Genomic DNA, 24,902 nt, shown 5'->3' with positions numbered 1-24,902 from the left:
GGCCTTTAGCCTGCACGTACCCCGACTGTAATTAATTTATGCAATAATTTTTCATTGCTGACATAACTTGACAATTTTCCCCAGCGAAATTTTGGGAAAATGTTTTAATTTTAGAATGGGCTTGTGCCTTTGGTTTAAGTCGTAAACTAAAGTTGCCATCCAGACCTTCAGGACACTTATTGCCACTAAATTTTACGTTGGACAATTGAAAGAGTTTCTCCCCAAAACCCCGTCCGAAAGTTATGATAAATGACAAAAGACAAGGCACATAAAAGACTGGACGTGGTGACCAAAAGTTTCGAGCCATCACGAGAGGGAAGTGGCCATGAATGCCGGTCATTAGGTTAACTGACCGCCAGGAAGTTTCCTAGGACTTTCTAGGATTGTAGGACCACTATTTCCCTACCCTGCCTCTTGCCTCCTGCTGCCTAATCCTCTTCACTTCGTCATTGTGCTCGGCACTTTCTTTTTTGGACACTTCACTTTCGATGATTGGCGGGCGCCACTCGAAAAGAAAGCCCCCACACAACAGAATGTGGGCGGGGGTGAGCTGCGACAGCTGCGCTTTTCGTGCGACTGGGGAAACACTCAAGTAGCGGGGCAATCCTGGTCCCACACTTGACAATTGCCATCAAGGACGAGGAAGCGCCACGTTCCTTTTGTACTTTTATGTTCAGACACGCAATGCGATTGAAGTGGATTCGCCTGAGGGAGACTAATCGAAAAGGTTATTGACTAATCCATTGGAAATTTTACTAAAGAAGCCATAGACCTAAGGACCTAAGGAATTATGTGGCTAGCATAGGTCTCTAAGACAGTAAGAATAGGAGGATAAAATTTAATATTATATGTTTTATATATACAGCTTTAATTTCAATCAGCTTTTCCCGTATGTCATTGATTTTTTCCTGCTTTGACTTTTTATGAATTCAACACTTGTTCTCTCCCAACCGTTTTCCCAAAAAAATAAAAATGCCTACAACCACCCCTTTTCGAACTCCCTTTATTGTTTTCGGCAAGTTGCGGCACTAAATGTCAAGTGCACGTGCTGTACACAAGCAGCTTTTCCTGACCACTGTCAAGCGCTTTCCCCTCCTGTCCCCAGTCCCAGTCCACCCTGTAGGGTCCCAGCGGGCCGACAACGTGACGTAAGAGTGATACAGGCATATATTAACTGTGCCAGGGTGTGTGTTGCCGGGGCGCTTATTAAATATTGCGCATTCCCAGCATGTGTCAAAAGCAAAACTTTACGAGGCAATTGTCGAAAAATGGTTTCGCGATCCGGCAGCTGCCAGTGTTCATAACTAACAATAAACTAATAGCAATCAATCACAATCAAGTTCCGATTTTACAGTCGTAACCAACTCAGAAGCAATATAAATCGCAATAAATCTCGAATGCTTTAACACAACAAACGAAAGCAAGCCACTTTTCAACAAAAAAAGCACAGTCGGAGCAGCCAAAAATAATTACAATTTGAGCGAAACTCAAGGAGAGCCAACACGGAAAGAAGCTGAGTAAGTAGAACAAAAATATTGACCTTACCCTACGCTCCATTTCTCAATATGAGTTTCAAACCCAAAACCCACTGACCATAAAAAAAAACTGGAATAGAACAAAAAGCCAAACCATCGCAAAGTCATGCATAATGCAAATGCAAGTCAAGGATAGTTTTTGGCAGTTTCCTGGCTGGCTGGGGGGTCTGGGCGGGTCTGGCGGCGGGTCCTGAGGTTGAGCCTGGCGACGGCCGGGCTTCTTCCTTGAACAATGATATTTGGCACGATTTTAATAAAATAGAGCTTCAGAAAGATTTAAAATACTAAGAAATTGTAATGCTATTTATTCTTTAATTTTACTGCTAAAATGTGTCTGAAATGAATATTAAAAACTATTTAAAATATACTTGAATATCTTTTAAATATATAAAGTCTTTTTACTTAAAAATAATATACAACTTTTCAAATAAAAAAGTACTTATATTTTCTAAAGAGTATCCCTATTTTTCTTTAACTTTCCAAAAGCATATCAAAGTGTTTTTAATTTTCAATTTACAAACTTTGCCCCTTTCCGAGATATGCAAAATAGAAAAATCCAAACAAGAACAGCAAAAGCATTTCTTTACTCAATCTACCCTAGAAAATCCCAATACATAAAGGGAATATACGTATAATATCTATCAATTGTTTGGATTTAAAATATAAAAATCAATGCTCGCTCAATAAAAAATAAACAATTAAATGGTTTTTATTATAAATAGTAAATAAAGTATTTAAACAAAACCCAAAGAGCGTGGTATTTAATAGCCAATATGCTTGGCCAGAACTTTGTTTGCTCTTTTTGTGGCTCAATTGCTGTTTTTGTTTATTTTTGCGCAATGCTCCAATTAGGAATGTGCGCATCGCTGTAACTCACGCCCTGCACTCCGCCTTCCGTGGCTCACTACCTAATTATCAACAGAAATTTATTAGCAAAGGCTGAATCATTTTTCAAATCTGGACAAACAACAAATGAATGGATGCTTGGCTGCTCCCGGGCCCTTTGACCCTGTTAATCACCTGGAACCGGAGGCTGAAACTGAACCAGAATCTGAATATGGCTACGGGAGAGATAGCCGAGTTGCCTGCGCCTTCGTTAGGGCCCGGCCCTTTGAACTTTTGCACTCTTGAACAAAAGCGCAGAAAAGTTTTCACCTTCTCGCCGGGCCCCCGCAAAAATACTTTAAAATTTCCTTCAGTTATTTTCATTATGCATGTGAGTGGAGGCCTCCGTTTGATTTATTGTACGGCCTGCTCCTGGCTCCTGGATCCTGACGGAAAAACTTTTGATTCTTCCATTGTGATTATTTTATGATAGTTTAGGCCCAGACTCTGCAGTCCTTCGCGCTAACAATAAAGCTTGAAAACTTTTCGGTACAGATACAAAAACCCGCATCTGCAAAATGAAAAGTTGAATGCTTGGGCTCTGAATGGGAATGGGAATGCGAATGGCAGTGAGTGTGCCAAGCAAATGCATTGAAATTTGTAAAGCTGTCGATACAAGAACGAATATGTGCAAATATGTGGTGGCTGGTATGCGAATATAATATATGTTCGAACTCAATACCAGCTGAATGGGAGAGTTCTTAAAATGTTTTCATACACACATCTATATTTTTTGCCCAATTTCGGTTGATAAATCGTTTCCGTTTGCTACCAAAATTTGTTCATCATTCTTCCTTCCCTCCAATGTACTGCGAGCACTTCGATTCTTAAGAATATTATTTATCTAGGGAGCAACCATACAAATTGAATATACTATTGGAGATGCTTCAGCAGATGCCCCAACTAGCTGCATGAAAATATTACGTATACGCCGCGCTGTCATCGGTACACACAAAAAATTTGCTGACGCCGCTGACGGGGATGATAATGAGAGCACGTGGTTTCCCACATTCGCAATTACACATTTAAGCCGTGTGTCATGCATATTGAGAGGCTCATTAAAATATACATATATAGATGGTGGCCCGCAGGAAGTTAGACAAACTAAAAGGATGCTCAGGATTCCATCAAGGGGGCCATCTAGTTTCCGCTTTATGAATCTATTTATATTTGAACTAATGACTTTGACTCGAGAGTTGAAAATATAACTTTCTTCCGTTTGTGTGCCTTCGCAGGTGATTAAGTTGCCGCCTTGGGGCCCGGCATCGTTATTTCTCGTCCTTCAAGGACGCCGAGGAGCCAAGCCCTCGACAACGAGATCAACAACAATGGGGCGTTGCATACATTTCAGGGCATATTTCATGAGCTGTTAATTTCGCAAGGAAAAGTCATGTGTGAATGCGGGGAAAGCGCTTTTAATTGAAAATTCACACGGCCAAAGGGGGTATGGCACGGGGGCGGGGGGTCTCGGCCGGAAAGCAGGAAGGAATGAAAGGAACGGTGCGAATGCGGCGCTTAAATATTTTGTTTTCATTCTTCCGTTTTAGTAAAGCGGCCAACAATGGAGGCGCCGCTTAAGTGGGCGTAGATTGTCCATGTAAATGCTAAAGGCAAAAGTAACAAAGAGTGACAGAGAGAGCTGCAACTGAAAAGAAAGAGAGAGTGCGAGTGCAGAGCCAGAAAAGGAGGTTAACAAGTTGAAGCTGCTTGCTGACGTCCCGACTCGCTTGGCCTGGAAATTATGTGCGAAAAATATTTTTCACAGCACTGAAAATTCTTTATCAACACATGCCAGAGTTTTACAGTTTTGTTTTTGTTTTGGGAAAATTTCAAAAAATTATAACAAATAATTCAGATTCATTAAAAACTATTTTAATGCAGGGACATGCATTAATTATTAACTTATTATGAGTCGTAGCATTTTCTAAATATATAAGGTATAACACGATTAGATAACTAAATATTTAAGTATATTAAAACTGTGAAAGAATTTAAAATAATATGAGTTATGAGTTATGTTAGAGACCCAACTACAGGCTGGATGCCCGGTGATGTCCCCTCATCAAGTGGACATAAGTAGGCTTGTCGTGCCCGTTGCCGTCGCACTCAAGGATCCAGCCAGGCAGACCGAAATTAGACGAGTTACCAGAGCTTCTCGCACATCTGCACAAGGTAAACATATCTCCTGAGTGGAAACTGTTTCCACATTCTGTTTTCCTGAGCCTTTCCTGGCTGTTGAGCCCCTTTCTGGCTCGTGAAAGGGCATATAGGCCAAATGGCCCACTTGCACGGCCTGCAACCAAAATGCGCATGATAGCCTTAAGGCTTTCGAGAAACTTTCCAGCCCCACATACCTAGAAGCCTTGTAAAAGTCCTGCTTGTGATATAACCCGTAGCTTTGTTGATACAAAAAGAAGCCCTTAATTAGGAAAATTCAATAACCAAAACCAAAATAGTTGGCCCAGTGGAAATCACTTTACTTATGCGTATTTCATGGCATTGGTTGAGCATTTATTGTTTTAATTATTTATGGAAAAACCATAAACTGAAATTGAAAAGCCATTCGAATTGAATAAATTTCCATGGGCACTTTTATTTGGTTTCAAAATACGTTAATTGAATTCTGTGGAGCCAATTCGTTGGTATTCTAATTTATTTGATATTTTGAGTGCCTTTTTAACACCTTGCTGATGGGCATTTAGTTGGCTTTCAATTTTAGATACAATTTTGGTGAAAAGTGACTTTATTATGTCCAGTTTCTAATTTCATTGGGAAGCCAATAGACCATTTTATCTCTGATTAATTTCTCCTTTTACACATCTACTTTGATATTTCCAAAAATGGGTCAATAAAATATAATTTATTTTCAAGTCTAGATTTTTAACTACTAAAGACATTTAAACTTTAATAGATTCACATTTTTTATGGTGCACTTATTTGTTAGTAAAACTCCCCAGTCCCCGGCTTCTTTTCAATAAAAAGTTTAGAAATGTAAACACATCACGTATTTTACTCGACCAGCGCTGGCTTTCCACAACCTTTTTACTATTTTCTCCACCTTCCTCCTTTGGAATCAAATGTCAGTGTGGCGCGGGGATTTTCCGGCTCAGGAAATGGATATGGTGGGGGTTGAAGGTCGGAGGTGGCTGTTGCTGTCGTCAGACACCTCAGAGCCGTGGCTGGGAGCTTTCGCTTTTGGCCTCGGGCTTGGGTCTTGGATGTGTCATTAATTGCCTGGCCGCCATTTTGGCTGTCAGGCAATCCGCTGCTGCCGGTTACTCGTAACCCGTAACCTAGTATCCCCGTAGCACCATAACCCGTAACCGTGGCCATAACCGTAGCCGTAGCCGTGTCGCCTGCAGGCCAGACTCTAGTTAAACAAATCAACGCTTTCATGGCCACTAATGCAATCAGGCCGCAATAATTTTAACGTTCAACGTACTAGCAATTTGTCATTTTCCAATCCGACCTAGAGAGTGGAATGGGCGGATAGTGGCTAGAGCTTGGGAGCAGGATGTGGTGGATGTGGGTGTGGCGGCAGTCAGCCAGCAGCTTTGGCATTTTCATTTCCATTTTTATGCGCTTGTCATCGTTGGGATGGAAAGGAATGGAATGGAATGGCCTGGCCGGGCCTGGGAGGGTATGGAATGGGGTGGGTGGGCTTAAGTGCTGCCATTTGCAGCTAGAAGCGCCTTAGTTGCCTTAGTCTCATTTGAGATACGCACACACAACCACCAAGACACACTCGTACTGGTATGGAAGCACACACGGATGCTCAGGTTTAGGTCTGTTACATACAATAAATAAGAATATGGTTGTGGCCACTGAGAGAAAAGGTTGAAGTTCATAACAAGGTGTTATTCAAACGAAGGCATTTTTTACCCCTTTAGTTTTTATTTAAATCTTTATAAGTTGTCATATTTAATTTGAAAATATTCTATAAATATGAAGCCTTTTTCCAAGTGTCCTTGTGCGGACACACGTCGAGATGCTTTCTAGTTGATGGGATTGCTTTAGTTTCTCCTTCGCTTGGCCCTGCCTTCGTTCTCAGCACTTAAATTTGCCCAGTAGGTTGTAGATTTCAGCTTACAAGTAAATTGTCAAGGCACATTTTTCTCTCTCCATCAAAAGCAAATTTAAAAAAATAGAAAAAATATAGAATACTGCCCACCAAGTCAATTGGCATACAATTATGTAGAAAACCAATGAAACACAGAAAATCAATTTAATTTCCCCACAAGCAATAAAATGGCAAAGCAAAGCCAAGTCATAGTCCTTTCCCGTCCTATCAGTCTTTTTTTTTGCGGTCAGCCAAGCGTTATATAGATAACACACTGGCACATACATAGGACACATCACAGACACCATCAAATACCGCTCTCACACACACTCACTTAACATCCATTAAACACTTCATAAAATGGTCATTTCTTGTTCCATCGGGTCCAACGCTTCTGTCTTGTCGCTGTCCTTTTTGTTTCGTTTATTTTGTCATTTTATTGCGGCATACTTTTGGGGTTTTCGGAGGGTTTCCTTTTTTGGGGTTGTATGTGAAATCCGGCTGTGGCCCAACTCTATCTTGTGCTTGTTTTTTGGTAGTTACCACTGACTAAAACGCTAAACATCAGTCAATAAATCGATTTCTATGCATTATTTATAATGAATGTGGCAAAGAGCAGGCGGCGGGGACAAAGCCACACTAAGTTAGTTAGCAGCCAAGAAAGCAACCAAAAACCCCATTGGAATTTCCACCCCGGGACCCCCAAAAACCATATAGCCCCCTCTAGCCCTGGTGGTATGGCCATGGGTCCTTGCTTGTCGATGTTCGTTAATTGTTTTGGGTGAGTGATTACTTTTATTGATTCCGATTGATACCACAAAATCACAAAAAAGGGAAACGCAATGGAAAATCTACGCAGTTGGTTTGCGGTTAATGTGGAAAAAGGAATAAATTAAGAAATCAATTTAATTTAGGCCACAAAACCGCAATAATAGCCAAACGAAAACTTTCATAATAAATCTGAATTTTATTTCCTTTTTTATTTTAATTGGTTTTTCTGCAGAATAGCTGCTAATTGAAAGATGGAATACAGTAAACACTTCTTTTGATTTTTATTAACAATAAAAATGAATAAATAATTCGTTGAAGGAAAAAAAGCAATAAACAAGATGTTAAGACTATAGTAGTGAAGTGAAGACTATACGTTACTCGTTATTCTTCTTTTGCAAAAATCTTATAGCTCTAAGAGATTGAGTTTCAGATTTAATAGTTTATATAGTTAGATGGAATCGGCTTTGATGCCGATTAAGAATATACGTATACATAAGTCTTTACTCATAAGTCTTTACTTTACTGTAAGAAGCCAAAGCCGGAACCAGTCTTAAATTTAAGTCTTAAATTTTAAGAAAATAATTTAATAAATTCATTCATCTTTAGCTAAAAACACTGCCTTAATACATTTTGGCAATTGGCTTCCAGTCACTTCTTTTAATAACTTTGCAAATTTATTCAATATTTCTCTTAACCACACACATCGCTCTGTTTATATTCACCTTTGCCAAAACATCTGCTCGGAAAATTGTATTTTGTTTTATCTGTAAACATGCGTCCAAGGAAAACACTCACAGTCACACATAGGATTGTTTTTCAACCATTTTAAATCGTTTCAACTCGGCCGAAACTCAATTAGAGTTTGTTGTGATTCCATTTGGAAGTCAGGCCGCAAAAAAAAGACAGAAATTGTTTGGCTATAACGAAAATTGTAGTCTTACTTTTCGGGTCGCTTGGATGGCCTTTGGGTGCTGGCTTTTCGATTTCAAGGCTCTTGGCTCTCGCTTTGTGAAGCACTTTGCCAGTTTTGTTTGGGTAATGGGAAAAGTTTCGCATTTCTTTTTGGATGCGGCCTGCCCTCATAAGTTTAGTTTTCGGGCGTGTGAAATTTTGGTAATTGGCTAAGCGTAGGATTGAGCTGCAATATTGCGAACCTGTTGTCGATTATTCCCGGGCCATTGAGTGAGCGTTGAATCGCTTTTTCAGTGGATCCTGGACTCGCACCGCACCATACCCACCCCTCTGCGATCTGAAAGACTAGATCCCTTCTGCGGTCGAGCGAGTCATACATTATGTATGACATGATTGGCGTATTTGTGGCGGCATCAAATGGGATTACGGCCTTGAACTTTCTCATCATGTGTGGGTGGATACATCCAGCCGCCTTCTAGGGCCTTCACTGTTCTTGTCATTGATTTATTGGCTTTCAGTCCCCGCTCCCCGGGTCTCAGTCGACCCCCCAAGTGGCAGTGTGTGTCTGAGAGAAATTTCATTTAAACTTGTTCTACTACGTATATTACTTTTATCTAACAGCTCCCACTTCGCACATTGTTTTAAGAGCCCGAGACAAGTTGTCGTCTTTTCAGGCCGCAAAACACCACCTACTTTTGCATAATTAAGCAAAAGGTAAGACAGGTGCCACAATAAAAAAAAAAGGCAAAGGAAAAAGTTTTTGCCCTGACACAGTTTTTGTTGCGCCACTAAGCGCCTTTTGGCCTTTTAATTATGCAGTTGACAGGCGGCCACCTGCCTCACAGACCCCCTCCTACTCCTACGATTCCTGTCCCATAGTCCCCCCATTAATGCCCAACAAATTGCCAGCGATTGACATAATTTATGTCAAACACAAATCGGATGCGGAGTGTGTCCTTGTCCGGACAGGATCCCGTGGGATCAATAAAAATGCCCGACAGGGATGAAATACTCCTACAATCCTCCTCCAATCACTGACAGCCAAATGGACAAGGCCAAAATCCCTTTTCCTCCACCAAGAAGGGTCCAGGGTGATAACAAATCCAAAAAAACAAAAGGATTTTCGTTGTCCCCACGCACTGTCCAATCATCTATGTAAAGTTGGCCAAAATGCATGGCCCACAATACTGGTCAAGAGATTAGGTAGCCGTGCCCTTGGGACTCGTTCGTTTAACATTGATCGATCTGCTGTGAAAAAGGGAGAATAAATATAACAAAAAATGTATATTCTGCTTGTGTCAAGTGCTGACAATCAATTTTACTTTGATTCCACCAAACCAGACGAATGGGTTTGTTCATCAATTTGGTTTGATTTAAGCGAACATAATAGAAAAGTCAATGCTTTGAATTTGATGGAGTATCCATACAAATTGCTTTGATATTTCGCCAAAATGTCACAAACCCAAAAAAAAACATTTTTATTTGATTATTTAGTAAAGGTTAGAAATAATTGGAAACCTTCCAATAAATGTCACAACAAAACACTTTCGCTTTCATGTATCTGACTTAAAATGTTATCCAGTTTCATTCGGATAAATACTTGAAAGTCTGTAAAGCGAAAAACAATGAACAAATTCAGATAAGATCGCATTTCAGAAAAACACAATCCATTGTCCTTGGCGGGCTCAGGTCCTGGTCCTGGCGGACAGTTACCGTATTTCATGCACTGTGACACAAAATGAAATGAATGAAGAAGGTTCGGCTCAGTCGGGCCGACGTCATCGTCCATCACCCATCAGCGTCCATTCCATCACAGCGCCATCAAATCCCCCCCTGGCATATCCTTGCACCCCTCCACTCCCACAGTGCTCGAGTTCGCAGTGATGTCCTCCGCCCTGTCGCTTAAAGCAATGAACTTTAAGTAATTTGCTTTTACTGCCTGACAAGTGACGAGTAAAACAAAATGTGGCGTTTACTTTCCTATTTTTTATTTCAGCGGCAGGACCTCCAACTAGTGGGCTGGAGGGGTGTGGGGGGATGTTATCAAAATCAATTTGCGGGGTCCAAAAATAAAAGCGGTAAAGCGGGGAAAAAGATTGATCAGATGGTTCAGTTCGGTTCAGTTTGTCGCCTATTTTGGTGCTCTATTTTTGAGTTAGCAACTTGTTCTTGGCCCTGTCCCTGGTCATGGTCCTACTCCTGCTGTGCCATTTTATTGTGCAATGTTCCGGAAGGCTGCTTTGTTTCAGCAAAATGCGCTATAAACAAGAGCAGCGTATAAAAGTGTTTCTACCATTTTCCCAGATACATATCTCGGCAAACGCCAACTCTCCTCCGCCAACAACATACAATGTTTGTCAGATGATTGAGTTGGCCCAGCTGCAATTTATGCTCCAGCTGGTGAGCAGATTGCCGGGACGGGGTATTTTTCTTACTTTTCGAGCTTTGTTGCTTGTAAGTGCTAGATTAGCTTGGGATCTGTTGAGAAATATACGGGTTTTCAGCAAAAATAAATGGTCAAAAGGACGCCATCCCTACAGCTAAGCCATGGCCCTGATTGCTCTGGATTTAACAAAAAATTGTGGTAGTGCCCTACTATGTTAACTGTGCAAATCATTATAAGCTAAGCTTCTTCCATGAATAAATTTAGTTTTTAGAAGCTCTGAATAAAAAGTTCATTCACGGACCTTCACGACAAATTTATTTCCAGTCCATAAGCCTTAAATAACGATTGCTTTTCCTTTGTGATGCTTTGGCCTCTTGCAGCTCTATATTTACCTGATTAAATGGCCGCAAAAAATGAAATCTTATCAAGAAATTTCCCCATCACTCTGCCAGCCCCTGGCTTTTCATTCTTCCAATTTAAGCCAACTGTCAGGTGGAAACGCGACAGAAGCAGAGACTCGCATTAGAGATTGTTTTTTGTAAGCTGCTTATTACAGCTCAAAAAATTCCCATGGCCTGCAATCTCTGGGTCTTGAAAAGTCGCAAAATTGTCAAATATTTTTAGACGACAAAATAAATGAAATAGAGTCCTGGCCCGACCCTTTGTAGTTTGTTGTTGTGGTGCCCCAGAATTCCCAATAGAATTACACCCACATGGGGTCCGAGGTGAGCTCGTAACATTGTTTCAAAAATGGCAAACGCCTTTTCTATTTGGGTCGAAAGCACTCAGAGTGGGGCAGGAAAAGTAGGATGAATCCAAACGAGGAGAGTGCCCTCTTCAGCGGCAAGGAATTCCACACGTCCACATGTGGCAGAAAGGAGTGCAAGTGTGTAAGTGTGTAAGTGTTAGCCAGGTGACAGAGTAAGCGCCTTTAGCTGCCTGAAAGGACACACACACACACGCTGCAAGATATCCTTGAGAAGCAGAGCAGTTGTTAAGTGGAAGGGGATAAAGATTTCTAGTAATATTATAAGTATGACAGAGGTGGGTCAAAATCTGCGCAAGGGATAATATTTATTTTAAAGTAATAGAAGGAATTGTATTATCAGTTAAATATTTTTAAAATTTACTAAGAATTATTCAATAATGTCGATATTTTTCCCCTATCTGGTACAGCTTTTTTCTTAAGTGCTGCTCAAGAATCTCCCCTCTTGTATCGTATTCTAGTTTCCCTCGATTTGTGTCCATCCTTGTGCCTCTTGGCATCCTTGGGCTGGCAACCTAAATTTAAAACTTTCACCCATACCATATATGAGGGCAAAAACTTTCCACTAAATTGAATTTTCTGTGGGCTCAGTATGAGACTGCTCTTCCCCAGCATCTGTAGTTAATTTCCACTTTCTGGGCAGATTGTCTGGCAAATTGAGTAATTTAAATAAAGCGCAGCACAAATACGCCTGACAGCATTTCGCTGTATTCTTCACTGCTGGGATTCCCCTAACAATGTGCTGGTAGTGTTAGGGACAAGCCGGCACATACCAACATAGATACATAGATACTCAGATACATTCCACAGGATAGCAGTTACAACTATCTGCCCGTTGCACTTGTGCTGACGTTTGGTTATTTGATACAATTTGCCATTCCGGACGTTGTTCAATTTTCGGGGCAGTCAACTGTGCAACGTGTCGTTGGCAAGCCGCAACGCCAGAGCGAGAAAGAAACAATCTAACAGATGCATATCTGTTCCTGCAACTGTGTATCTGCATTTGAAAGAGTCATTTGCGGCCGCTTCTACGGAAACCAGCAACAAAATTTGCATATTCCTTGGCTTACGATCTGGCCCCCAGTCTTCGAGAGAAACTCGAGACAACTCGAACAACGTGTACGGCAACTTGGCCAAATTGAAACAAACAAATTGTTTTAAAACGAAAATAGCTAAATAATAAAAAAGCCAGCGAGGACAAGTATATTTTCGCCGCGTTGCCTCCTTGGGGGCTCATCAAAATTTCATGCGTGGGTACGAGAGAGTGCCTGTGCCCCCGCATACAAAAATTCCCCATTTTGCATTTTTACGTTTGTTTATTGCCTTGCCGTGTCCGTTTATGCGCATAATTTATGCATAAATTTCAATTACCTTGCGCTCCAAAGTATGCCAAAGCAAATTTACGCAGCTTTTGGCTCGCAGCTCGCTTTAATTTACTTCCACTCTACACTCCCACAGCCAAAAAACATTGTCATAGTCCTGCTGGTAGCAGTCCCCCTGCATGACTAGGACCCTCTGCCAATATAGATTTGATTTATAATCTGTTGTGCAGGAAAAAACATTTTATAAAGTGGGGATCGAAAAGGTACTCAGAGGTTCGAAGCTCCCAAAAATATTAAAATAAATTATGCTACTTGATATAAGTATTCGGGTTTTATTTATAGGCAAATAGAAACTATATTTTGTCATTTATCTTATATTAAATTCATAGAGAAAACTGGAAACAATAAAATATTAAACAAGAATTAAAATCTTACTTCAGGCGGCTGAAACAAAATATTTCTTCGTGATGGGATCCCTTGAAATGGGGTTTTCCTCTATATGGGCCACTGTGATGGCCATATCTTTCCCAATTCTCATCCGATTCTCAAGTGGAGTACCTTAAACGATTTCTGGATCGATTCTCCACCATTCTGCATCAAAATCCTGAGACAAAATATTTTTTTAATTTTTTGTCCATTTTTCGTGATGGGATCCCTGGAAAATGGAGTTTTCCCCTATATGGGCCACTGGGATGGCCATATCTTTTCCAAACCTGATCCGATTCTCAAGCGGTTAAACGATTTCTGGATCGATTCTGCACCGTTCTGCATCAAAAGCCTGAGACAAAATATTTTTTTGATTTTTTGTCCATTTTTCCTGATGGTATCCCTTAAAAATGGGGTTTTCCCCTATATGGCCCACAGTGATGGCTATATCTTCACCAATTCTTATCCGATTCTGAAGCGGAGTACCTTAAACGATTTCTAGATCGATTCTCCACCATTCTGCGTCAAAATCCTAAGACAAAATATTTTTTGAATTTTTTTGTCCATTTTTCGTGATGGGATCCCTGGAAAATGGAGTTTTCCCCTATATGGGCCACTGTGATGGCCGTATCTTTTCCAAACCTGATCCGATTCTCAAGCGGAGTACCTTAAACGATTTCTGGATCGATTCTGCACCATTCTGCATTAAAATCCTGAGACAAAAATTTTTTTGAATTTGTCCATTTTTTGGGATGGGATCCCTTGAAAATGGGGTTTTCCCCTATATGGGCCACTGTGATGGCCATATCTTTCCCAATTCTCATCCGATTCTCAAGTGGAGTACCTTAAACGATTTCTGGATCGATTCTCCACCATTCTGCGTCAAAATCCTGAGACAAAATATTTTTTGAATTTTTTGTCCATTTTTCGGGATGGGATCCCTTGAAAATGGGGGTTTCCCCTATAGAGGCCACAGTGACGGCTATGTCTTCCCCAATTCTCATTGGGTTCGCAAAGGTATACAAATGAATTCAAATGCCAAACCTTTTTACATTTAAATCGCATTTTCAGAAGATCACCCAGCTTGTGCCATTTAATTTCAATTATCTGGGCTTTCAATAATAATTTTGAGTACTGTGATGCCGTTATCAGGTGATCCATTAACTTTATGCAGCCTCATAACGCTGTCAAATATACATACCCCTATATAGCAACCCGCCACGTCGAGTCATATTTAGATCACGTTGGAGCATCGCATATTTGCATGGCCCCTCTGGCTGCCACCCCGAGCCCTGGTGGTGACCCAGAAGCACCAGTCATGTCCATATTTTTGGTGGGAAAAACAAAATGAAGAAAAAATTGAATGAAATTTGAAATTCAAAGCACGTAAAATGTGCCACGCGTCGACGGTGGCACACAGATACGCGTATGTCTGTAATTTATATGGGCAAATATTTGCGTGCCCCAAAGAGCAGAAGTCCAGGGGCGGCAGCCATCATCACCCATCACCCAGGAGCAGTCACAAAGCTGCAGTTTGTCAGGACATAGGGCATATAGTACACAGGACCCGCAAGCACGTCCCACCCTTCGCCAAACCCTTGACTCATTACAACTTCATTAAAATGTTGGGTCCTGCCCATCCACCAGAGCAAAATGTTGCACACGCGGCACAATTTTGGTCCCTCGGGCAAAAAGGACATAGGGTGTAGGACCTCCTCCCTCACACACACACTCGCTCGTAAGGACTTAATCGAATTGCAGGACCAGCCGGACCAGTGTGGGTGGGTGTCCGAGGACGGCAGCTGCAGCTTAACGCAATCATTAAATTTTTATTGATGGCCAGGATTTTCGGGATGACAAAGTTAATGGAAATCGAACCGAAAAGCGACGGCAAACTGGCGTGAAAAATATGCAAAGTGACACAAAGAAAGCAAAATCCGCCACTAATTCTGAGGGATAATTAATTTTGTTTGGTTGTGCACTGAAAACAATAAACAAGGGCTTTAAATTTGTATAAAAATAGGGGCTTTTCAGAAGTTTTTAAAAGGAAAATTATAACTTTAAATATTGTCCACAGAAGTCCTTGAATATTTTTTAATAAATTCATAGTCTTAGATAATATATTTCAGTGGCAATGCCCATCTCAATTTAGCATTAATGAATTTTCACAGCCCCATAATTGGATTGTGCTAAAAGGAAAATGGCCAAGAAAACAGGATCTAAGAAAATGGGGAAGGGAGCCTGCTAAAAATAAGAATTCTCACACAAATAGATGCGAAAACGTTGTCTGGTGGAGTCAGGGTCTGACTGGAATTATGCAAACGTTGCAAAAGCCAAGACGATTAGCAAGCCGAGGCAGCTGTGGGGGGTGTTGAAAGGAAAAGGACTAAGGGGAGCAGCAGGACCCAGAGCTGCGTTAATGAGTGTCATTACCACGCCGGCCGGCAACAACTTTTGGCCCGAACCATCGCCATGGGTGGGCGATGTCGCCTCTCATTAGCCAACTCAGCTTGTTTCGGGTCAAGTTTTTGGGGGATATCTCTGTTCGAGTTGGTCAAGAACCATTGGGGACACGACTTGGCCGACAGATTCAAATACCGCATATGTATGGGCTGTCATAAATCCCGGACCAGACACAGCCCAGCGAAAGGACATCAATCCATCAGTGGGCACTCGAGTCACACTTCATCTATAAATCAACTCGCCACCCAGGATGCTAATGACTAATGGGTGACAATCAGAGTCAAGTTGTTGGAGGAAGTTGAGGTCCTTTGGCCATAAGCTTATTGAGCCGTAACATAATATTTATAAGCTGCAAATTTTATGGCAAAATATGCAAGTCAAGTGTGGGCGAGCCGTAGAGAATGTTGGCCACTCGAGATGTCGAGATGGCCGGGACCTGCCCAGTGGCCAAGGAATCGGCTTAAATGGCCAGGCAGCATCTGGTGGGGATGTGTGGTCGGGGTGCTGGTGCTGTCGTAAATACATACAAACAGATTCAATACTTGAGTGAAAGTGCCATCCTCAGAGGCTCAATCTTGGTCTCTGTTTGTATTCCGGGGTCTAAGCTTTTAGTTCTCCATAATTTGATATTCATGCGTGTCGTGTGTCATCAATGGGAATCTTGTTTATGATGCGTTTAAATCTCTACTAAATCGAGTTATTTTCTCTACTCTTTTTTGCAGGCCAAGGAGCCAAGCCGAGACACACAAAAAAGGTAAGTCCTGGCCATTTGATGTCCATTGTAATCGGTAAAAAAAAAGGACTTTCATCGGGGTCGTAAAGCCGTTGGCCTTTCAGATGGCCAGCCAGGCAAGGCAGACAAACAATTTGCATATTTATCATGCCTGACGAATATATTTCACTTTTTTCTCACAACCCGATGGAATCATTTTTCAATGTCAATCTGCATTTGGCATATGACGCTGGGAGCGGTCTATAGAAAATTATTTTTATTTTTCCCATTAAAGTTAATTGTTTTTAGTCCTTCTGGCTTTAATAAACCCATATGTCTAGCTTGTGGTTGGGCCTGTTTACCGTTGATAATTAAAAAATAAGCCACACATTAACATTGTGTGATTAATTGTACCCAGCAGTGTCAATATTTATTAAGACCTCCCACTGGCCGGACGCCAATTATGATTTATGAGCCGTGGCAGGTGATGAGGTTCGCCCACCTGGCCGCCCAAAAGCGATTTCCCGTTTCAGCAAACAATCGTCGGTAAATGGAGGCTGAAATCATAATTAACTGAGATTTTGTGCCTGATCAAACAAAAGTGCAACAATGGCTGTCAGTTGATTATTTGCACACTCACTTCCCTTTAAAAGTCCATCAGGGATGGAATGGCTTAATGAAGGGCCAGGTCCAGTCGTGATTCTTTTGTTTTCATTTAATCTCATTCATGGAACTTCCTGCCAGTTCAGCCATATCAATTGTTTAAGGATAAATCTTGGCATTTCTGATAATTCGCCAAACAAACCAATTAATGTATTAATAAATATTTTAAAATGATTTCCTAGAAATGTTTATTCGACTAATTGGGCTTAAAAGTCAATGAAAATATTTTATAAATATTTAAAAGTTATTTTTCCAGCATATTAATCAAGAGACTGCAATGTCAGCCACTTTGCTTTCCTTAAAAAAATTTATTTTTTAAGCCAAATGATTAAAGCTGACACATTAAATGAAATAATTATTTGTGCATTAACCTCCAGAGGCTGAGACTTTAACGACGCAATTCTCAGTTTAAAGCTGGCATTAAAAAAGTCAGCCCGGAAAGAAGGCGAAAGCCACTTGGCTGGGCGTGGCCATAAAATGAAACCGACACAAAATGAGGGTTAAGGATGTGCCGGAAGGGGGGACGAGATGAAGGTGTCGACTTCTGGTTTTCCGGGAGCATCCGGAAAATTCCCATCCCCCGCGTTGACTGTGTGTTAATTTTGTGCGCGGCACCAGCGGATCGCAAAAGCTAAATAAGTTATGTCATTTTGGGGCGCATTTCATTTTACTCGGTTGCCATAGAAATTTAATAAAGCAGCGTCGAAAATTATTAGCATATTTAAGGGGCGAAATGCTCAGCATAAACATGAAAGTCGGTATTAAAGTGCCAGAGCCAGGGCCAAGGATCAGGCTCCAACTCGAGCTCTAGCCCGACTGCAACCTCATGTATGAGGCAGCTGAAGGAGCAGTTAATAAAATGAGGCGACCGAGGATTGTCTTAAATTATGCACGCCCCTTCCCTGCCACTGCCGTCTTGAAACCCAGGCGATTCCTTCTGACCTGGCCAACACCATGATACCAACGCTGGTAGGTAATTCCCAGCCACTTGCATAGTGGAACGGATTAGCAATGGAAATGCGCACAAATTGAATTGATGAATGGGAAGTGCCATCACTCACTGGGGGAAGTGGCTAACTTTGTTTTAATAAACCATTTCATCTTTTTTTTGCAGCTATAAGCTGTTTTTACGTTCTAGAGTGGCGAGAGCTATTTTGGATTGCAGTGTACTTTTAATCTCCTTTAAGTAGAGCTTTATATTCTCTGCTTTTAATGTAAAAATACTTATATTGCAATGATTTTTAAATCTCACCTAGTCCTTCCCACTGCCAATTACCCTAGACAGCCAATCAATTCCAATTACCTGCCGGCAGCAATCAAACAAATATTAATTGCCACAATTGTAAACGGATTTCCCATTTAACCTTCTGCGTAAGCAATCCAATTTCCAAGGAGAGGTCAAGGGAGTGGTGCGTTATCCTCAACGAAACAGCTTACAGCAGCAGGAGCTGGCAAGGCATATTTGGTTTATACCAAATCCGATATCCATTATCCCATGCCGATTATTTATGGTTTCCAATGTATGTGAACTCTATAAATAGAAACTATGCCCGTTGCCGAAAGCAACTTCCAAACGCAAAATAGGTCTTCGGGATAGTTGCGGTCCTGGCTCAGATAACAGACAACAGATGTTAATGCCTCAGTAGGCAAAGTGCGTTTTGCTGTTGGCCTTCTGTGTTCTATTTGGCCAAGATTCCCCTCTCAGACCGCCGGCCTCAGTGCGGTCAGTATGGTCAGTATGGGCATTGGCTGTTGGCAACGCAATGTGGCCGCAAAATTGTTCGGTTTGACGGGTTTTTATGATGGGGCATGCAGGAGGAGAGCCTCGTGTGCCGCTAAGGGCATTATATCGAATTATGTTATAAATATGAAATATATTTGGACATTCCCGGCAGTACGTGTGGGCATGTTCTGGCTCAGAACATCATTCTCCGCTCCCCTCTCTCTTGTGGTCTTGGACCCATGAAAAGTGCTGTCAATGGCATTTGCCGGGGCTTTTATGGTATTTTATGTGATGTTCATGGCACGGAAAAAGGGAATCCTTGTTGCATAATTAAGGCATTATCATTGCGCTCCCTTGTCATATCCTGTCCTGTCGTGTCCTGCCCTGTCCTGCTGCCGACACTCATTTAAACGTCGGGCTCGACCATGAATATTGAAAATTTGTGAGGCTGGAGAATTTGGCCATTGAATGGGTACACGTTTTCATTTTCATAACATTTTTATAGAGTTTTAGTGAAATATTATAGAGATAAGATAAATTTATATTTTAAGAAGATTAAATAAGATTAAAATAAATATATTTTGGTCTTAAATTAGGGCCTATTTTACCTAGGCCTATCTAAAATATCTATTAACTATTAATATCTAATATCTATTATCTATTAAATATCTATTAACTATGTATGTTGGTATACATTTTTGGCTAAATAAGCTCTCAAAAATTTACCAATTTATAAAGCTAGGCTGCCTAATAAATTCAGTTAATTAAAATTATTTTTTTAATGACACAATTTGCAGTGGCAAGGTTTCAACGATAAACCTTTTAGACCTGATCGAAATTAATTCCTTGTTATCCTCTTACGCCCAATAAATCCTCTTAAAAATGTAAATTAGTTTTCGTGGAAATTTTTGCAATGAAAGTCAACCAATAGGGTGGGTTTATAGTTCCGGGAAATATTGAACAATTTGCGGTTGCGTTCAAATTGCAGAAATGACGGCAATAATAAAAGCCCATCAGCCGCAGGTACGGTGGCAAGAAAATCTATAAAACCAATCGACTTGCCAATGGGCCAACATTATCGTTGCATAATTTCCGCTAATTTGTGCGTCCAATAACGGAAAACAGCGACAAATGTGGGCCAAAACGAATGCAGTCAACTCATGACCTTGTATCGTGGGTGGTGGGGCTGTGACTGGGGCAACGTTAAGTCAATGCCACCAGCTGTGCGGGTCATTTGCTGGTTAATGTTGACCCTATCGCTCGTCTCTCGACCCTTGGACCTCGGACCTGACATAATGAGCGCACAATAAGTGACTCATAAATGTTGTATTAATTTTCTCCCACAATGGCCACCGAATGCCCGGATTGCGGAAGAATCCGACCGGGAATACAGAACACATCCGGAGCCGGGTGACTTGTTATTTGTCGTTTGTCGCATTAATCAGACCGAATAATAATGATTCCAACAATTACTGCAAATCAATATTTGGTTTGCATTGTATTACATCGAAATCCGCACAATACAAGGCTGGCCAAGGTGGGACGTGAACTTGGAAGGTGCCTGACAGGGGGTGGTTGCCTCCCAGACTCTGGTGGCGGCACTCTACCAAGCCTCGAGGTTGACAAAAGTGGACACTCGAGAAACGAGACCGAGAGCAAGAGCAAGAGTTTTTCATGGCTGCCTCGCCAACATTTTATGCCTGACCATGCCTTTAGTTTTATTGATTTATGTCCTGCCTTGTCCTACCTCGTCCTGCCCGGCTTCAAATACACATTACAAGTGCCTGTTGCGGTCCACTTTTTCCTATTTCGGGGAAACTATTTTGATGTACTAGCTGCTGGGTGAAAGGAAATGCCAAGGAAAAGTAGAAGCATCTCTGCACTTGGTTGAAAATAGGGTTTCCCATAAAAAAAAGTTTTCTTTTTCGGTTTTCATAACTCATTAAGTTCTAGTGGTTCTTTTGGAAAAAACTGGCATTAAAAAAATTATAAGAACCAATTAAAATAAATCTAGTATAAATTTATTTGAGGGTTGGTTTAATTTTGTTTATTTGCTTTGAAAAATGGAATTATCAGTAGAACAGATTAATAAAACTAGTAATTCCTTTTCTTCTAGTTATTGTCTATATTTATACCATTTTAGAATGGAACATTTTTATTTGAGCTTTTTAAACTTTTAGTTAAATTCTAAGCATCATCCTCCATGAAACCTTTTTTTTTCTATCCCTACGATTGTGCAACATTCTGTCGCCACTTGCTATGTTGCATGTTGTCTTTTGGCATTATTTTTGGACCGGCCAAGCTGGCTTGGCAATTTGTCTTGCACATTTTTCGTGTGTTTTCAGTTTCGTTGTTACGTCACAGCTTTTTTCACTCATTTTTTGGGATTGTTTTGTTTTCGGTGGCAGAGCTCTAATTGCTGCGGCTGTCGCTGTTGGGCTGCTGCTCTCGTCCCCATTGTGGCAAATTATAAAAACACGACAACAAGCAGCAGGCAGTGGCAGTAACTAAAGCCAGTAGCAACCAGGAGGAGGCAACAATTGTGTTGTCGTCCTTGGCTGACCTTGCGCTTTGCGGGACCTGCGTGAAATGCTCATTATGCGATGCTCTTGTAGCGAGAAGTTAGGAGGGGGGAGTGGTGCAGGGGCAGGGGCAGGGGCACTGGCAGCGGAAACCACCAACTTTTGTAAGCTTGCATTTTAATGGTTGCAATCAAAATTTCAATGCATTGTTATGAGAAGCTCGCTGGCAAGCCAACAAAAAAAAATGGAAATAAATTTTCCGGAAAAAAGAAAAACATGGTTCAAGGCGGGACAGAAGCTGTAATAATAACAAGCAGCTGAAAAACTTAATTCGGTGTCGGTGGGAAAAAAATGCTGCCGACATAGGCCAGTCTGAGTGCGGCTTACGCTGCGTATACTTAACCTTCTAATTGGAAAGTTTACCGAAAATTATGGCGGCCCTAAAAAAGAATTGTTGCAAGCTTCACTTTTACGGCAGCAACAATGAAAAAGTTCTGCCAAGCTGTAATTAGACCACGCCCACTGGGGAATGAAAAAAAAAAAATAATGGTCGGTACTCCATGTCCCAGACCGAGGCCCATGCCCATTCCCATTCCACATCCGCCCCGTGGGCGTGAGCGAAATGATGAGACAAATGAATGAGAATATAATAGTAAAGGCAAATAAAAGCTGAGCAACTCAAGTCAAGGACTAAGGACGAAGGACGCACGACGACACAGGACCAAGAGCAGCATCGAGAGCAGCAGTTTAATTTCATCAGAAGATGATGCTCCTTTTGTTGAAAAGAAGTGCGCGCGGCAGGATGTGTAGGGACATCAGCAAATGCCTGATGATAAAATAAAATGCCAAATGTGCTCACATTATTCAAATGTCATGATAGTCTAGTGGAATACACAAGCAGTGGAGAGCTCTGGTAAAAGCCATATTGAGGGCACACAGCTTGAGACCGAGAAGTCGCCACTCCACTTGAATCGACTTGACTTGCGGACAAAATCCAGGACTTGATATCCTCCAGGATATATAGCCCGAGTCAGCCACAATGTTTAACACAAATGGAGGGGAAGGCAGGCTACTGAAATTTCAACTATTGTTTAATTTACTGTGAAACTTGCAATTTTAAGTGTCTGAGGCAGAAATAAATTTATTCAGTATGTAATAAAAAAATGTAATAAACGGAAGAAGACTTACTGAATTTGTATTTATGTCTTAAATCTAAATGTTAAACGTATACGAAGAGCAAATAAATAAACCACAATTAGTATTCCCTGTTTAACTTGCATTACAAACTGTATCCTCAGAATCCAAAAGACAAACTTAAACTACTGCAAAGGCACTTATCTGGCCAAAGACCTCCCTAACAACTTTTTCAATTAGTGTTGTAGAGTTGTGTGGTCTCATTATGTTCCTTTAAAAAAAATCTGTAAACAAATGTATACCATAAACATACAATCACTTAGTGGTGAACAGATGTTCGAATATATTTTATACAACCACAAAATAAATGTTAAGAGCATTTTATTATCTTCAGGTTTAAAGTTGAAGAATGCGACAGAATGGTGAATGTGAAATGGGAAATCTGGTAAGGCGTATTGGGTCAAATCCTTTATGGCTAAAAGCCTCTACCCACTGATGCCAATGATGTCTGCGGCACTCAGCACGAAGCATTTGTTTTGTCTTTTACATGCGGAGTGCAGACTACGTGTGACAAGGCATAAATAACTAAACACCTGCAGAATGTTGGGGCGACAGCGACTCCTAAACTTGTTCTTGGCTTTGGCCTTTTCTTTTTTTTGGTAGATGTTCTATATATGGTTTTAGCCTGGCCCGGCTGTCTTCGGTCGTTTGTCGTGTCTGCATTGGCGTTATAAATTACCCAGGACTCGTCTGCCCTTACACCAAGCATTTGTCAATAAATCCTAGGGGTGTGAGTTACAAAAATGCCATGCGTTCAGATTTTTATACATCAAATTTTTTTTATTCCTTCCTAACCTGGGTGCCTTTGGCGCGCCATCTTGCGTTTGGTAGTGCAAGCTTTCCGAAGAGAGTTACTGAGCTTTGTGGTGGAAAGCTTGAGAAGATAAGAGACCTGAAGGCCACTTCCTTTGTCCTTTGAATCAGCTGTTGTCGGAGATAAGCCAAATCAGACAGACTAACGTTAATCAATAGGAAAACAAACTGCCAAGGCCAATAAAAGAGAGGTGTTGAAAGATAATGGTTAATCGAGAGCATAATAGATAGGGAGTTGTTTGATAAAAATCTATAAGATACAGATATATATTGTTATTCGGAAGTATTTATAAAGTAAGGGATAGGATAAAAGATAAACTTTATAAACATAAAATCATATTAAAACATAAACATAAGCACTGAATAAGGTTTCTTTTCATTAGACATTGCTTATAAGGTATATCATTTTAGATTCTTCTTGTATATATTTTTATAAATTTTTCTTTTGTAATAAATACACCTTTAAATCTTAAAACATCTACTATAATAAGTTTATAATTTATAAATACTTTCCATTTTTCTGTCCATTCACTGATAAACTATTCAAGCCTCTGGCAATCTCTTCTTTTCTGGCAATTTCCTCTCTTTTGGCCAACTGAGAGCTTTTATCGGCGGAGCTTCCGCTCTTAAAGTGCCTGTTAGTTGCCTTCAAATCGCAGCCAGCTGAAGGCAAGGACATGATTTGCTGCTCGTCAGTTGATTGGCAACACGTTTGCCGGAAGGTAATACAACCAGCGCAACAGGAAGCGCCTGGAATCGCGGCTCGTCCTTCCGCTCCTTTCTAAATACTCGATTCGTGTTCGTAGTTTCCGTCCGAGTCGAGGACTTCGTGTGTATGCATAGTGCTTGGCCACAGCCAGTGAAGTTGTTTCAGCCAGAGTGCTGCAAAAAAAAAGTGATCTGAGTGGCAATTTTAATTACTCAGGAAAATTCTAAAAAAAAACATAAGCCAACATACTAGAGTACAAATATGCCAGTGGAGCGTTGGGGAAAATGGCAAAGGAAGTGGATTGGTTGGCCAAGTCAACTTGTTGCTCGGAGTCCGGGCCAAACCTGTTGCCCCATTGGGTGGCAGGGAAATAGAAGCCACAACAAATCGCTGGCTGCCAACAAATATTTGCTCAGCAATTTGCTGGCTCTGTCCCGATGTCCTGTTGGCCCAATCAACCTTCTCGATAAATTAAAAGCTTAATGCGAGGACCCAGCAATTAGCAGCTCGAGGCCAGCCCCGGCCAGGACATCTGGCCAGGACTAACTAAATTTGCATTAAACACACTTTAAATTAACAATTATGTAACCCGAAATAAAATAAAACAAGGACAATGAAAACCAGAGAGAAAACTGTAACACCTCGCTGCCAAAGAGACCGGGACACCTGATCCTCTTTCGTCCTTCGGGCTAACTCCTGCTGTGTGCCAAACAATAACAAAAGCGGATTAACACTTAACTCGACGGCGATGATATGACCCACCAGCTAAAACAGAACCCTCTTCTCTCTCCTCCAGTCCCCTGGCCCTTCCATGTTTTCGTCCTTTTGGCCCCGCCTCTGGCGCTGCTCTGACCCGACCCTTTTGCTCAGTCAATCTAACTGGGGCCGGGAACCCTTTTCAGGTGTTTTTCGGGGGTGGCTGGTTCTTCTGGAAATAAAAACTCCAAAATTACACTAAGCAACAAGAAATAGACGCGGGGGCGACCATAAATAAAAACAAAAAACAGGAAACTAAACCAATTTGCATAGGGCTTTGATCG

At 41.1% G+C, this 24,902-nt stretch overlaps 1 protein-coding gene across 1 annotated transcript in view; it reads left to right on the top strand.

The window, feature by feature from the left end:
• The first annotated feature begins 1,380 nt into the window (after positions 1-1,380).
• Pde1c (Phosphodiesterase 1c) overlaps positions 1,381-24,902 on the top strand; it is a 108,474-nt gene continuing 84,952 nt past the window's right edge. The window contains exons 1-2 of the mRNA XM_017249944.3: positions 1,381-1,517; positions 16,249-16,280. The gene's annotated coding sequence lies outside the window, so the exon portion shown is untranslated. The remainder of the gene's footprint in view (positions 1,518-16,248; positions 16,281-24,902) is intronic.

The sequence above is a fragment of the Drosophila bipectinata genome, chromosome 2L (genome assembly GCF_030179905.1).
Source record: "Drosophila bipectinata strain 14024-0381.07 chromosome 2L, DbipHiC1v2, whole genome shotgun sequence".
Lineage (NCBI taxonomy): Eukaryota > Metazoa > Arthropoda > Insecta > Diptera > Drosophilidae > Drosophila > Drosophila bipectinata.
This window is presented reverse-complemented; position numbering and strand designations above follow the sequence as displayed.